Source organism: Lynx canadensis, chromosome B4 (assembly GCF_007474595.2).
Source record: "Lynx canadensis isolate LIC74 chromosome B4, mLynCan4.pri.v2, whole genome shotgun sequence".
NCBI classification, from domain to species: Eukaryota; Metazoa; Chordata; class Mammalia; order Carnivora; family Felidae; genus Lynx; species Lynx canadensis.
Window position 1 is genome coordinate 69,144,661 of NC_044309.1, and position 15,877 is coordinate 69,160,537.

At 38.9% G+C, this 15,877-nt stretch overlaps 1 protein-coding gene across 6 annotated transcripts in view; it reads right to left on the reverse strand.

Annotated features, from left to right (window-relative positions):
• YAF2 (YY1 associated factor 2) overlaps positions 1–15,877 on the reverse strand; it is a 75,568-nt gene that overhangs the window by 29,217 nt on the left and 30,474 nt on the right. The window contains exon 7 of one of the 6 annotated variants that reach the window (XR_004343879.1): positions 11,911–12,002. The exons of the other annotated variants lie outside the window; for them this stretch is intronic. The gene's annotated coding sequence lies outside the window, so the exon portion shown is untranslated. Of the gene's footprint in view, positions 1–11,910; positions 12,003–15,877 lie in introns of those variants that run through there. 6 annotated transcript variants of the gene reach the window in all.

Consider the following 15,877-nt stretch of genomic DNA (forward strand, 5'->3'; position numbering starts at 1 on the left):
TTAGTTATGAGTAACTGAGAATGAAGGGCTTATATAAAATTTATATTCCAGCTGACTAAAGCATACATTTAAAGATTCCAAATGTTTAAATTCTGTTCCTATAATTTGTTACATGCTTCACTGTCTTAGTAAATAGTATAACGTATAAAAGCTATGAAAGGTGTCTTACGTGTGCCAAAGATCAATCTAAGCTCTACATCCACTATTTCATTACAAATTCCTTTTCACATGATGAGGAAACTAAAGCTCAAAATGCTCAAGAAACCTGCCATGATCATATTCCAAGTCACATTCAACCCTCGTCTGCCTGATTCTAAAGTCCATACTTTATTTTTTTTTCTCAGCCTTATTAAGATGCATTTGACAAACAAAAATTGTATACAGTTAAAGTGTACAACGTTGTTTTGATACATGAGTATACTGTAAAATGGCTACCATACCCAAGCTAATTAACATATCCATCAGCTTTTTTTGTTGTGCTGGTGAGACCACTGAAGATTTATTCTTTTAGCAGATTTTAAGTATACAATACAATATTGTTAACTATAATCACCATGTTGCACATTAGATTCTCTAGAACTTACTCATCCTGCATAACAAACTCTGTACCTTTTGACCAACATTTCCCAGTTTCTCCCACTCCTCAGGAGCCACCACTCTGTTCTGCTTCTTTTGAGCTTTTTTTTTTTTTTTATGTTTATTTATATTTGAGAGAGCCAGAGAAAGAGCATGAGTGGAGGAACGGTAGAGAGAGGCAGACACAGAATCCTAAACAGGCTCCAGGCTCTGAGCTGTCAGCACAGAACCTGACGGGGCTCGAACTAACTAGCCGTGTGGTCATGACCTGAGCTGAAGTCAGATGCTTAAGTGACTGAGCCACCCAGGCACTCTGAGTTCATCTTTTTTAGATTCCACATGTACGTGAGATTATGCAGTATTTGTCTTTTTACAGCCATGCTTTCTACATGTCACAATGCTGTGCAGTTGTGATAAATCATGAGCCACCATTCAGAACTTCATACAACATGTCTCACCAACGGGGGGCCATTAAGATGTTTTGGCCATCTCCTCTTACATGAAAGGGCAGTTCCGGGATGCTGTGCCATTCTAACTGGTAATTCTTTTGTCTCCTATCTTGTTATCAGTTACCACTGCTTGGTATATCTGCTTTTGGCAACCTTAAATGATCACATTCACAACTCCCAATCCCAAGCTGCTTCTAATTTAATATCTACCACAACCAAAGAAGAATCAAAAGTTGCCAAGAAGATCCTCTCAAATTTGTGGTCATGTTTTATTTTATTTTACTTTATTTTTTTAACGTTTATCTTTGAGAGAGAGAGAGAGAGAGAGAGAGAGAGCGAGAGCGAGCAAGCAGGGAAGGGGCAAAGAGAGAGGGAGACACAGAATCCAAAGCAGGGTCCAGGCTCTGAGCTGTCAGCACAGAGCACGATGCAGGGCTCGAACTCATGAACCGTGAGATCATGATCTGAGCCAAAGTCCTGAGCCAACGTCGGATGTTTAACTGACTGAGCCACCCAGGCGCCCCAGTGGTTGTATTTTATAAAATAATTGTTTTGTATCACTGTAAAGGACAACATAGAAAACTGCATAAAACAGAATAAAGTTGTAATTTTTATTTATCTTTTTATTTTTTTTTTAAAGTTTATTTATTCTGAGAGAGAGAAAGTGCATATGAACAAGTGGGGAAGGGGCAGAGAGAGAGGGAGAGAGAGAATCCCAAACAGGTTCCATGCTCAGCAAAGGGCCTGACATGGGGCTCGATCCCACAACTGGGAGATCACAACCTGAGCCAAAACCAAAGGTCAGACACTCAACCAACTCAACCACCCAGGCACCCTGAGGTTTTTGTTTTGAGGTTTGAGAAGGTTTTGTGATTTGGTTTCTGGGTCCTGCTTTTGTTATTAACTTACAATTTCATTGTAGAGTATGTGGTTGATAATGTTTCTACTTTTTTTTTCCAGTTTTCTTTCTAGTACTTATTTTTTTAAATAAATTAAAAAATTTTTTTTCAATGTTTATTTTTGAGAGAAAAAGAGAGAGCATGAGCAGGGGAGGGGCAGAGAGAGAGGCACAGAATCCAAAGCACTCTGAGCTGTCAGCACAGAGCCCAACGCAGGGCTCAAACTCATGAGCTGTGAGATCATGACCTGACCCAAAGTCAGATGCATAACCGAGTGCCCCAGGCACCCCTCTAGTACTTATTTTTTTAAATGTTCCATGGGAAATTGAAACGGTGCTTTTTCTTTTTACAATAAGAGTATATTATTTCAGATTTATTGATTATATGATTCATATTGTCTACTTATTTATCTCTGATATGACAAGGACTAAAAGACATTAAAAAAATTTTTTTAATGCTTTATTTATTTTTGAGACAGAGAGAGACAGAACATAAGCAGGGGAGGGGCAGAGAGAGAGGGAGACACGGAATCCGAAGCAGGCTACAGGCTCCAGGCTCTGAGCTGTCAGCACAGAGCCCAACGCAGGACTCAAACTCACAAACCGCGAAATCATGACCTAAGCCGAAGTCAGATGCTTATCCGACTGAGCCACCCAGGCGCCCCTAAAACACATTTTAAAGTCTCCCATTACTGCTGTATTTCTCTCCCTCCTTGGATTTAATTTTCACTTTGCATATTCCAATGCTTCATTTTTAAAAAATAAAGATTTGTAGCTGTCTTTATATTAGTAACTATATCTTTGACTATTACAAAGTGCTTCTCTTTCTCACCTGGTGTTTACTACTTTTAATTAGCTTTGTCTAGCAATACCATCCACTGATTAATTTGTTTATATTTGCCTAATATCTTGTTTTCACGATATCCATTTGCTCCCAACCTTCTTAGTAATTTTGTTCCAGATGTGTTTCTAATAATATTCATTGTATAGTTGAGTTTTGTATTCTACCTAATCTGAGTCTTGCTTAATAACTGAGCTTATGTTGTGGGCATTTATTGCTTTAATAAGCACATGTGGTCTTCTTTTTGTTTTCTGGGGTTTTTTTCTTTCCATGTTTATTTTTTTGTTTTCCATTTTTTGTTATACAGTTATTTCACACATTAAACTAATGTTTATCGAGCACCTACTAGGCACCAAGCGCCATGCTTGGTGTTATGGCAAACAAAAAAGTGTAATGGCAAACAAAAAAGTTAGCTACATATACAATTACAAACCGTGGTTTTGTTCTTGCCTGTCCCACTTGAACACCATGAGCAACTGCAACAGGAGTGAGGGTAGGTAAGGCCTTCAAAGATGACTGCTCACACGATCCAACATGCTCTTATTTAAATAATGCAAAGGAGTCGCCCCAGTAAAAGACTGGGAGAAAGACGGTATGTGGTAGAAAGTAAACACTGAGTGTACAAAGGCAGCAAAGAACTTGTTGCCTTATAAAAACTGAAAGTTTGTAACACTGGGAAAATACTGAAGAACTGCCTGAGATCAAGAGGTAGGCAGGCCGACGCAGTTTATAAATAGGCCAAGTTAAAGAATCTGAATTTTATTCTACATTCAATAGGTATCTTGAAATACGTTTAAGGAGAGAAGTGATTTCCATCATATTTCCATTTTAAAACTAGAGAATGATGGGGCGCCTGGGTGGCCCAGTGGGTTGAGCGTCCGACTTCGGATCAGGTCATAGTCTTGCAGTTCTCGAGGTTGAGCCCCACACTGGACTCTGCTGACAGCTCAAAGCCTGGAGCCTGCTTCGGATTCTGCTCCTTCCTCTCCCTCTGTCCCTGCCCTGCTTGTGCTCTCTTTTTCTCTCAAAAATAAATAAACATTAAAAAAAAATTTTAAACTGTAGAGAATGAACTAAAGCATAATATATTTGGAATTAGAGAGATGGAGTGGTACACTATGAGAGTGGTCCAGACAAGTGATGATGGTGGCTTGGAGTAGTTGGCAAATGGTGGAGATAAATAGAAGTAATGACACCCAGAAATTTTAATCAAGGTAGTACTATCACTCTTTCTCTTCTCCTTTCCCCCAACTTTGGAGTTTTACAGTCTACTTTTAGTTCTAGTCAACATTACTTTCACATATAGTATAATTTGGTTGTTTTCATAATAAAGACATCCCTGTTCAGTAATTATTTATTAAATATATATTGCCACCAGGCAACATTCTAGACATGAGACTACAGCAAAGAAGAAAATTCTTATCCTCACAAAGCTTACAAGTTGTGGAAAAAAAAAATAAAACTAAGCCTTCCTTATGTATATGATTGTGTCCTACCATTATATTCAAAATCAGTAATGTTAAAACATTTTTTTGGTGTAATTCATTCATTCACTCAACATTTACGAAATACCATCTATATACCAGGTCCTATTCTACAGGTATACAGAAATACCCCTCATGGAGCATACCTACATTCTAGTAAAGGCAGACAAACATATACATTTTATTTATATACATGTGTGTGTATATACATATACATATACACATACGTGCATATATACACACACATATTATATTATTGTATTACAAATATTATTAGGTAGTAGCAGAAGAAAACTTAAGCAGGGTATAGAAGAAGAGAGCTACACAGCAGTGCTATTTTTCTACAGGGAAAATCAGAAAAGCACCTCTAGTAAGGTTATACTTAAGCAGAGTCCTGAACGAAATGAAGGAGTAAACCATGGAGATACCCAGATGTGAAAAATTCCAGCAAAGACAAGACCAATTTGCAAAGGCCCTGTGGTAGAAGGCTGGCAGGTTCGAAGAACATGAAGGTGACCAAAATGTCTCAATTGCAATGAGCGAGAGAGGAAATGATAAAATAGGTATGAAGAGGTCCCAAGGACCAGGTCATGTAAGGCCTTCCTTTCATACAATGAAAAGAACTTGGAATATTATTCCAAGTAGAATGGGAAACTAAGTAGAATGCAAAGGTTCTGAAAAAGAGAATAATATGATCTGACTAAAATAAAAATTGCCTGGTTGCCCTTCGAATAGTCAAATTCCAGAACACTGTCAACACCAAATCCTGGAGAGGAGGTGGAGCAACAGGAAGTCTCCCTCACTACTGGTGGGAATGTGCAAAGGAACAGCAACTCTGGAAGACAGTTTGGCAGTTTCTTACAAAACTAAACATACTTAACCATATAATCCAGCAATTATTCTCGTTGGTATTTACCCAAAGGAGCTGAAAACTTATGTCCACATAAAAACATGTACGTGGATGTTTATAGCAGGTTTATCCATAATTGTCAAAACTTAGAAGCAACCAAGATGGTTTTTTTCAATTTTTTTTAATGTTTGTTTATTTTTGAGACAGAGAGAGACAGAGCATGAAGAACAGGGGAAGGTCAGAGAGACAGAGAGACACAGAATCCGAAGCAGGCTCCAGGCTCTGAGCTGGTAGCACAGAGCCTGACGCGGGGCTCGAACTCACAGACCGTGAGATCATGACCTGAGCCGAAGTCGGACGCTCAACTGACTGAGCCACCGAGGCGCCCCCCAAGGTGGTTTTTAAAAGGTGAATGGATACATAAAATGTTGAACATCCAGACAACACAAGATTACTCAGTCTAAAAAGAAATGGGCTATCAAGCCATCAAAAGACATGGATAAACCTTAAATGGATATTACTAAGTGAAAGAAGCCAATCTGAAAAGGTTACATACTGTATCATTCCAACTACATGACATTCTAGAAAAGACAAAAGTATAGACAGTAAAAAGATCAGTGGCTGCCAAGGGCTGGGGGGAGGGAGAGATGAAAAAGCAGAGCATCAAAGATGTTTAGGACAGCGAAATTACTCTATACGACACTATAATGGTGGATACACATCATTACCTATTTATCTGAACTCACAGAATGCACAACACCAAGAATGAACCCGAATATAAACAAAGGACTTTGGGGGATAATGAGGTATCAACAGAGGTTTATCAGTTGTAACATATATACCACTCTAGTAAGGATGATGATAATGGGGGGGGGGGGGTGCACTGTGCCAAGTGTGGGGGGCAAGAGATGTATGCAAAATCTCTGCACCTTCTGCTCAATTTAACTGTGAATTTAAAACTGCTCTTAAAAAGTGACTATAAATAGTATGAATGACATATCCCTTTGGAAAACTGCCTAGGGGAGATTTTAAAGTAATGTTCCTCTTATGAGTTCTTAAGCCATCACATTTAGAATTTGTGGTCCACAAGACAAAGCTTTGAGACAAGAAAATCCATAATTAAATTTTGGCTCTACTACTGAATAGCATCTGTTTTCATGTAAGTCATTTAACCTGTCTGGACTCTACTTTCTTGGTAAAATAATTACAATGATAATAGTCATTCTACAAAGGGGTTTGTGAGGTTCAAATTTAAATTGCTTTGGAAACTTAAAACAAACAAAAACTACCTGGCTGCTATTTAGAGAACAGATGGTAGGAGAGCAGACTGTACTCACAGAAACCAATTAGGAATTTACTGTGATAGGCAAGCAGGAGACAGTGGTGGCCTGTAACAGGATGGCAACAGTAGAGGGTGAAAGAGGTGGAATTCTAAATATATTTTTGGAGGTACAGCATATAGGATTTATAAATGAATAGGAGGATGTAGAGGGTAAGAGAGAGAGAGAGGAGAGAACGTGTGTGTGTCATCAAGAGAGGGGGAATCTGGGGAGAGAACTGTAAGTTCAATTTTGCACATATTAAGTTTGAAATTCCTAGAAGACAAAATGAAGTTATCTAAATAATTGCCTAATAATTATCATGTAAAGAAATGTGATGTTCATGCCCAACTTATTGAAAACACTCACTGTTTTGCAGTCAGACCTTAAACATGCATATGGGGAATATCAATACCTTCCAAACTCCAACATTAGTTAAGATATTACACCAACAGGTGTTTACATCAAGACAAACATGGTTTCAACCCCTAGTTTACAGTTTAGTGCAAGAAACAGAAAGATAACCAAGCACTTAAAATATATGCATTGTTAGTATGGGAAAAGTCCAAAACATAAGAAATTTAGGTAGAGACAAAAACTTCTGGCTAGATGTCAGAGCTCTCAGTAAATAAGGGAGAATATTCAGGAAAGCAATACAGGCTTGACTCATAAATTAATATAATCACTAGATAAATTATTTTAACTAGTTATTTATATGCACAACTTACTAGCAAGTAACACTTTAAGAATGGTATTATACATTAAATATAACTTCGATATAAAGTAATACATATGAAACCACGTTGCCCTAAAATGAGAGGTTTCTAAAAAGTGTTACCAGGGGGCACCTGGGTGGCTCAACTGGTTACGCATCTGATTCTTGGTTTCAGCTCAGGTCAGGGTATCATGGTTCATGAGTTCAAGTCTCACATCAGGCTCCGCGCTGACAGTGGAGCCTGCTTGGGATTCTGTCTCTCCCTGTCTCTCTCTGTCCCTCCCCCACTCACTCTCTCTCTCTCAAAATAAATAAATAAACTTAAAAAAAATAAAATCAAAAGTAAAAAGTTTTACCAGAACCTAAAGAAGTAAAAAGTAAGTAGATACTGAAATTCGACCAAAAAAAAAAAAAAATCTCTCAGGAGAGTCCACCCAAGTTGAAACTGGTGGATGAACAGAATTGAAAGAGTAAAAAGAATATTCTATACCACAGAAATCACATAAGCAAAGACTCAGAATTAGTAATTATTAAAAGAGGGGCACCTGGGTGGCTCAGTCAGCTAAGTGTCTGACTTTGGCTTAGGTCATGATCTCATGAACTCATGATCTCATGAGTTTGAGCTCCACATTGGGCTCTGAACTGATAGTGTGGAACGTGCCTGGGATTCTCTCTCTCCCTCTCTATGCCCCTCCCCCGCTCGTGTTCACTCGCGCGCTCTCAAAAAAAATACACTAAAAAAAAAACTATGTCTGTAAAAAAAAAATTATTAAAAGAACTTAGAGAAAGGGGTGCCTGGGTGGCTCTGTCGGCTGAACGTTGGACTTTGGCTCAGGTCATAATCTTGTGAGTTTGGCCCTGTTTTGGGCTCTCTGCTGCTGTCAGCACAGAGCCTGCTTCAGATCTAAGCAGTCACTCTCTGCTTCTCCCCTGCTCGCACTCTCTCTCAAAAACAAACGTTAAAAAAAATTTTTAAAGAACTTAGAAAAAGAAGTCATCCATTCAAGAAATATTTACTACACACCTATTTTATGACAGGCCCTAGGAATCAAAGGTGAAGAAGACACCCTCTTAAAAAGTCTATAGAAGGTTTGGAAAGCAGACTACCAAAAGCAGTTGCAAGTGCTAAGACTAGGTTAAATTCAGGCAGTTACAGAAATACACAGGACGATTACCTAGGCAGAGCCTATGGGAACAGGGAAGGCTTTCTGAAGGATGTGACATCTAAACTAAGACATGAAATTAACAGGAATTAACCAAACAAGGGGTGAGAGGTGAGAAGCAGTGGGGACAGAAAATGAGAGGAAAATCAAAACAGCATCCAGAGATTAGAGCGTGTGCAAAGACCAGAAACAACAGAGCACAACACTGGTAGGGGTGGTGGTGGATAAGACTGGGGTGTAACATTACTGGAGTGAATGAATGGCAAGAGCTAAGGCTGAAGAAATAAACATGAACCAAGCCATGAAATGATTTGTAAGCCATGTTAAGAAGTACAGACTTTACCTAAGGATGTCTTCTTGGCTGTACTAAAAGGTTCATATCATAGAAAAGAATAAAGTTTAGAGTAGTGAGATATCAGACTATCTAGAAGAGTGGTTGCAAGTTCAATTATCTAGAGACTGGATAGTTAATAAAAATGAGTAAGGAGGACCTGTTATAACAAAATCCCAGGAGACAACAGGGAGTGGTGAGAACTGTAAGAGCCAAAGTCCCCTCTACATGGGTCGACCTGTGGCAATGAACAATGTGGCTCACAGTTGATAGATCTTCTAATTTGAAAAAAAAAAAAAAAAAAGCTTAAATTTAAAATTTCAAGTAAAATCTTCTGAACGATTAATGGCAATTCCATTTCTTTGAAACATGCTACAGACTAACACTGAAGGGACCAAACAAAACAAGTCAAACTGGTACCACTAGTCATCAGTTTCCAGTCTCTACTGCAGAACCTCAAAAACTACTAAGCTGAGGTCTCGGACTGGACCTGAAGGCAGCAGTAAGCTCCTGGACATTTAAAGAGGAATAACAAGGGGTGCCTGAGTGGCTCAGTAGGTTGAGCGTTCAACTTCAGCTCAGGTCATGATCTCATAGTTCATGGGTTTGAGCCCCTTATCAGGCTCTGTGCTGACAGCTCAGAGCCTGGAGCCTGCTTCAGATTCTGTCTCCCCTCTCTCTCTCTCTGCCCCTCCCCTGCTTGCTCGCTATCACTCTCTCTCTCCCTCAAAAATAAACATTAAAAAAATAAATAAAAAGTTTAAAAAAATACATAAAGAGGAATGACAAGTAACCACTGCTTGAAAAGGCACAGTGTCTGTTGGTCACTGTGGAGAAAGTACCTGGCACTTTGCTGGTCTCAGTAAATACTTAAAGATGAAGTTAAACATTTTTGAACATCATGTCATGGCAGTAAACAGAACTATCTAATCATAGGAAGGAAAATAAAAGAAAAAACGAATCCAGTGTTCCTTGGCTCTAACCTTAAAACACTCTTGTACCAGTGTTTAGTTTCGTTCACAGTCATCTGCTACCACATGCTGCCTAGTGTTCATTGGCTATAACTGCCTCTAACTCGGAAATCTGGCCAAACACCAGTGACCACAATAAGCAACTATCGACTCCCACCTGGGTAAAGGCAATGAACTTAAACAGGATGAATGGTCACAGTGTATGTGAGAATGAGAATATTTTCTGCTTCACTTAAACACCCTACCAGGCCCTCCAATGCTAATTCCACGCCCTATCCTAAGGCTGTCGACTGGTGCTAAAACTACTACCTAAACAAATGCTGTGTTCAATGTGCTGGGCAATGCCTACTAACAACAATGCGTATGCCTAGATAGTAGAGCTGGGAAGAAAACAGAATGGGATTGAGATTCTGCTAGAAGGGAGATGAAATAACAAAGAGGTAGGCTAAGAAAGACTGGAAATTCAAAACAGGTATGAAAGTTAAATAATTAAGACAAGAAAACAGGTAGCCCAGGAAACCCCTGAATCTGAGCACTTTTACAAAAAAATATTTATTAGAGACAGAGAGAGAGAAAGAGAGAGAGAGAGAGAGAGAGAGAGAGAGACAGGGCGGGTGCACGAGGCACACGAACAAAGTGGGGGAAAGGGCAGAGAAAGGGAGAGGATCCCAAGTAGGCTCCACACTATCAGCACACAGACCAACATGGGGCTCGATCTCATGAACCATTAGATCATGACCTAAGCCTAGATCAGGAGTCAGATGCTTAAAAAGATGAACCACCCAGACACCCTGAGCATTTATATATTCAGAGTTCAAATAATCTCATTACAAGAGCAAAGTCTAGCAGTGTTTAAAATAAAATGTAGAAGATTCTTCTGCTGGTATTGGGACACAGAGATAACCAGTATTAAAGGTTATAAATTTATTTACTCAGAATAATCTTCATAAATGTCCCTCATCTAGGAAAGGTGAAACCAACAGGATATGAAGTCAGGATGTCAAGTTTTATGTGTTGTACCTTAGATATGGCTTTATTTTGCAATATGTTCATTCTCAAATAGTATCCACTGGGGAAAAGTAGAGAAAAATTGATGGATTTGGAAATCTTTAAGCAAATAGGCATCTTAGAGAATGGACACCCAATCCCCATAAAGTAAGATGTGAGACTTCCCCATATAAAAAAGTCATCATGTAAGAAATCCTTCTGGCTCAGAGGAATGACTTTAAACCAGAAAGGAGAGGTCTGTTACCCTAATGGGGTGGGAGAGATGACAATGACAATAATGTATAATCCTACCTACAGTAGCCCATGCAGAAGGTCTAAGTCTGATATTCCAATAAAAAGCAGGAACCAATATTCTGATGAAACGTTTACAGGAAGGAAACTTTACACTTTATATAAAGAAATTAAGTAGACCCAAGTATCACAGAACAGTACAGAACTACAGAAATTGTCAAATGTAGGAATGGATAGTAGGATTTCAGGTTACCAATGATCAACAGTAAAGCTGAACACCCACAAACAGGTGAAGTAATAAAAGAAGAAAAGAAACTTAAAGCATCTTTAATGAAAAGTAACAGAAGGAGAATTATATAAAACCAAATGTTTTTTCAGATGCTCTAAGTCTGTGCTATATAATATAGAAGCCACATGTGAGTACTATGCACTTGTTAAAATTGCACTGGGGGGCACCTGGGTGGCTCAGCCAGTTGAGCATCAGACTTTGGCTCAGGTCATGATCTTGCGGTTCGTGAGTTCGAGCCCCACATCAGGCTCTGTGCTGACAGCTCAGAGGCTGGAGCCTGCTTCAGATTGTATGTCTCCCTCTCTCTCTTTGTCCCTCCCCCCACTCACATTCTGTGTCTCTCTCCTTCAAAAATAAATAAACGTTAAAAAAAAATTGCACTGGTCCAAATCGCGATGTGGTATGAAAATAAAATATAAACCACAGTTCAAAGACTCCTATGAAAAAATTGTAGAATATCTCAATAATAATTTGAAAGGGTAATTTTTAGATGTGTTAGGTTAAATAAGATACAGCATTAAAAGTAATTTCACCTGTTACACTTTTTCAGTTTAGCCATGAGAGATTTTTATTACATATATGGCTCCCTTTTGTGGCTTGCATTATATTTCTATCAGAAAGTGCTATTAAAATTTAGTCATGCTTAACGTGAAGCCTTAAATTAATGTAACTTTAAACATTTTCACTGAACTTAATATTGTTTGTTCCTCTAGTATTAAATTCCTCTTGGGTACATTCTAAATAAGATGATTTTAACATAAAGAACAATGACAGCTTACCAGACTGTCCAGAAAAGAGACTGAATCAAATTTCTGGGCAGAGGCTTGAGCCAGCAGGATTGTTCCACCAAATGGTAACCAGGCTCTTCACGTTATCTCTGGCAAGAGGGTTAAATAGAAAGAAAGCAGCCCTATGTACACATAGAACAAGATTTGACCAATAGTTTAACTAACTCCATCCACCACAACATGCTTTGTTTTAGGAATATTCTCAATTACAATCCAAGTGTTAAATTTACAAAGTAAAATAAACACTTTTCATTATGATTTATTCAAATTTACCCATTCTCAGCAATTTTTAAGATATTCACCTTTGCGGGGCACCTGGGTGGCTCATTTGGTTAAGCATCTGACTACTGGTTTCACCTTCTGTGATGATCTCATGGTTTTATGAGTTCGAGCCCCACGTCAGGCTCTGCACTGACAGCGTGGAGCCTGCTTGGGATCCTCTCTTTCTCTCCCTCTCTCTCTCCCCCTCCCCTGCTCTCTCTCTCAAAATAAATAAATAAACTTAAGAAAAAAAAGATATTCACATTCGCCCTTTTGGAAAAGATTCTCACCTAACACAGATTCTAATTTGCTATCAAGGAAAATACACCTCTCTCACTAGGGTGAAAGCAAATAACAGTAACTATTTTTTATGAGATACTATGACAGACTTTAGAAGACACTGGGATTCTCATACTATAAACACTAATACCATTTCACAGTCCATGGTCCATCTAGAAATTTGAAGACAATATGGTTTTAGGAAATTAAGAATTTCATAAATAAGAACATAAACACTTGTACAAGACAGCACTGACTCAAAGAGAATACAGAAAAACAATTGTACTATCCCAGTATTAGAAGACTACTAGTTTTAAAAAAATGTACTGGACTCCGCACAATGAAAATAAAATTGGGGGTGCCTGGGTGGCTCAGTTAGTTAAAGTCAGAGTCTTGGGGTACCTGGATGGCTCAGTCGATTAAGCAACTTACTTTGGCTCAGGTCACAATCTCGCGGTCCATGGGTTTGAGCCCCACGTCTGAACTGTGCTGACAGCTCAGAGCCTGGAGCCTGCTTCAGATTCTGCCTCCCTCTCTTTCTCTGCCCCTTCCCTGCTCACACTCTCTATGTCTCTCAAAAATAAACAAACATTTTTAAAAAGTGGGGGGAAAAAAAAAGGAGTCCAACTCTTGATTTTGGCTCAGGTCATGATCTCACGGTTCATGAGATGGAGCCCTGGGTCAGTCTCTGCACTGGCAGTGTGGAGCCTGCTTAGGATTCTCTCCCACTCTCTGCCCTTCCCTTGCTCTTACATGCTCATGGGTGCTCTCTCTCTCAAAATAAACTTAAAAAAAAAAAGACTTCAAGTTATTAAAAATGAAAAGAAAATTGGATTTTAGAGATCCAAAATTTCCTACAAATTAAAATATTTCTCAAGTCAAAGTTCTTTAGCACAAAACAATTTAAGGCTTCATACAGTGTTCTTAGTCAAACTACCATAGACTTCTGGTAACCAACTGCAGAAACAGAACCAATGGAAGACATCCAGATGGCTAAGGAGAAATTTGGGTTCAGGTGCTAGTTAATTTGAGAGTGAAATATACCAGTTATTCACCAGTTAAGCACCCAGATTATCCTAAATTCATGAACAAGCTACGATCTCTGACCATTAGAGTTTACTCTCCGGAGTTTTGTAAAAGAACAGGGAATAGGATCACCACTGACATTTCACTGCCTGTTTCCCATGCCCCAAATCAGAATGTTTCCCCTTTCTCCTATTTGTATTTAGAGGGAAGGTGGGAATAGGGAAAACAAAAAGAAAACAGATCTGTACGTAACACAGTAAATTATAATTATTTATCTCTTTCCCTGTAAAACTTTAATTTCCTTAAAGAGAGAAGATGACGGGGCGCCTGGGTGGCGCAGTCGGTTAAGCGTCCGACTTCAGCCAGGTCACGATCTCGCGGTCTGTGGGTTCGAGCCCCGCGTCGGGCTCTGGGCTGATGGCTCAGAGCCTGGAGCCTGTTTCCGATTCTGTGTCTCCCTCTCTCTCTGCCCCTCCCGCGTTCATGCTCTGTCTCTCTCTGTCCCAAAAATAAATAAACGTTGAAAAAAAAAAAAAAAGAGAGAGAAGATGAAACCTATTCACCACCTCCCTATTGTTGGGACCTAACCCAGTGTCCGGCACTCATCTGCTATCTCAGAACTAAACTAAATCACGGTCCTTGTGCTAGGGCCACTGCTTTCTTTTTCTACTACAAACCAATATCAAGAATAAATGCAGATTAAAACAATTAGGTCAATCCTTCCAGTTTTTACTTTTGTAAAAATATACATACATTAAATCTAGGTGTTTAAAAGCTATAAATATACATATTCTTTAAGGAAAAACATGTAGTTCCATACAGCTTCCTTTTACCACTATCACTAAGATCTTCCTCTCCTACCAACCCTATCCAGAAGTGACTACCATCATGAATTTGATGTAAATGAGATCACACTGTACACAACGTTCTGCTTTGACCTCACATTACATTTCTGAGGTCTCCTTATTTAACTATATCAGAAGGCAGCATGGCATAGTGGACTATGGAGCCAGTCAAGTGAGATTCAAATCCTAGCTTTCAAACACAGCTCTGCTATTTACCACCTTTGAAAGTGGTAAGTTATTTACTTCTCTATGCTTCAGTATTCCCATATGTAAAATGGATATACTGATTGTACCAATTTATGAGTTCTTATGAGGACTAAAATAATTCATGTTTATACATGCTTAAAAGAATTCCTGGGCATAGACAGTGTAACTTTTTTTCTTGAAATATAAAAAAGTCACGAATGATGATAATCTAAGCAGATTTGGTAATTCTCTATTAATATAACTATTTTATTTCTTATTTATCCATGCCTCCTATAGACAGACATTTAGATTTTTTTCCAAATGAACATCCCTGTAGAAATCTCCCTGGGCAAATGTGCCACTTTCTCTAAACTAATAATATCTTGAATACCTTCTGGATACGAGGATATGCACATTTTCAACTGTGTAACACTTACCCGATCCTGAGCTAATGGGTGAAAATTGATGGCTCATAAGTTTTTAATTTCATTTCACTGCAAATGAGACTAAGCATCTTTCCAGTTCATTAGCCATTCCAATTTCCTTTCCTCTGTTGTGAATTGCCTTAATATCCATTGTTCACTTTATTTGCATTTGTATCATCTGTCCTATTATTTTCATCTTCATATATTCTGGGCACAAATCCACTGAATATTGTACACATTGCACCTAACTCCCAGTCATGCCACTTAGATATGAGTTAATTTGTGATGTATTTTATTAAACCTAAGGTTTTCTTTCTGAGGTAGTTGGATCCTTTATCTCTGATGTCTTTATCTTCAAAGGTTCATTCTTTTCTTGACTTGTTAAAGCCTCACACATCGTAAAGACACATATTCTTTTTATTTTTTTGATAGAGAGAAAGAAGAGAGAAGAGAGCAGGGAGAGAGGAGGGAGTGAGGAGAATAGAGAGGGAGATGAGAGATGTAGAGATCGAGGCTCTCTCTTTCTCTCTCTCTCTCTCTCTCTCTCTCTTTCTCTCTCTCTCTTTCTCTCTCTCTCTCTCTCTCTTTCTCTCTCTCTCTTTCTCTCTCTCTCTCTCTCTCTCTTTCTCTCTCTCTCTCTCTCTCTTTCTCTCTCTCTCTCTTTCTTCTTCCTTGCTCTCTCTTCTCTCTTTCTTTCTTTCTATTCTTCTTCTTCTCTTTCTCTTTCCTTTCTCTCTCTCTCTCCTCTCTCCTCTCTCTCCTCTCTCTCCTTCCCCTCCACAAGTATGGAAGGGGGAGAGAGAGGGAAAGAATTCCAAGCAGGCTCCATGCTCCATGCGGGGCCCAATGTGGGACTTGATCTCATGACCATGAGATCATGACCCAAGCCAAAATCAAGGGTCAGACACTTAACCACCTGAGCCCTGAGGCGCCCTGTAAAGA